Here is a 1,177-nt window from a genome sequence, read left to right as displayed (position 1 = left end):
TTGCATGGTCGGGTAATGTTGTTTCCCATTTGAGTGGGATAACGGTATTTCTTAACTTCTGCTCAACTATTTCTTGTATTACACTAGATATTCTTGCTGCCATTTCTATTTTACCTTTCTTATTGTAGTGAAAACCATGTCTAGTATAGAGTTCTCTGTCCATTTTAGCATTTACTAAGGTTACCTTATTTAGACAATTTACAATTTCAGTTAATCTTCTGTTGAACCTCCTTATCTCCTCATTTACGCATGAGTTAAAATTCAAGTCATGCCTATGAGGTACTGTAATTACTATGATGTTAGTAAGATGGTTACTTCTCAAATACTTGATTTCCTGATTTAATCCACTTCTAGCATTGTTTTCTGATATGTCATTTGCTCCACCACAATGGATCAGGATATCCTTCTGTGTTAATTTATTCACTTCCTGTGTAGCCGTAGTCTTCAGTTGATTAGTATTTGCATTGGGTTTTACTATTCCCATAATCTCATAGTTATCACCCATTTTGTATCTCAGCTCACTGGAAAGTCCTCTGACGTGACTATCACCAATAATCAATATTTTACATTTTTCTGATGACTTAGTTGATTTGTTTTTCTCATCATTTTTTACTTTCTGCAGTCGATTATATAATATACTATTTCTAGATAATAGTGGGGTCTGCACACTTACTTCCTCTCGTGATATAGCCCTTGAGGTTATGATGGTTGGAATAGGTGAGATCACTTCATCATTTGTGTCTTCATTTATTTTGATGTATCTAAGAGCTTCTGAGTAGGTTTTTTTAGGTAACACTTCACTATTGCTGGAGGGGGTCTGTTTAAGAGTTATTTTACTTTCTTCTAGTTTTAAAATGATTTCCAACAGGGTTTGTTTGACCACAGGACGAATGGCCATGTTGTAAAACTCATGTAATTCACTTTTATTCAATAATACTTCTAAATCTTGCTGTTCATTATCAGAAGCACTTGAAATATTTAAGACACTATTTTGAACTAAAGGATCAGCAATATTGCTTAAACACTAATCTCGTTAATCTCACTGGTACACCTTCCATCATCTGTTAACAAGCTACCCAAATACTTAAAACATTTCACATTCTCCAGTTGTTTTTGCTCTATCTTTATTGTGACTGGGGTTGGTTGTCTCGAAATTTTCATTACTTTTGTTTTCTCC

This window comes from Cryptotermes secundus, unplaced genomic scaffold (assembly GCF_002891405.2).
Source record: "Cryptotermes secundus unplaced genomic scaffold, Csec_1.0 scaffold304, whole genome shotgun sequence".
NCBI classification, from domain to species: Eukaryota; Metazoa; Arthropoda; class Insecta; order Blattodea; family Kalotermitidae; genus Cryptotermes; species Cryptotermes secundus.
The sequence above is the reverse complement of the archived record's forward strand: the minus strand, read 5'-3'. Positions refer to the sequence as shown.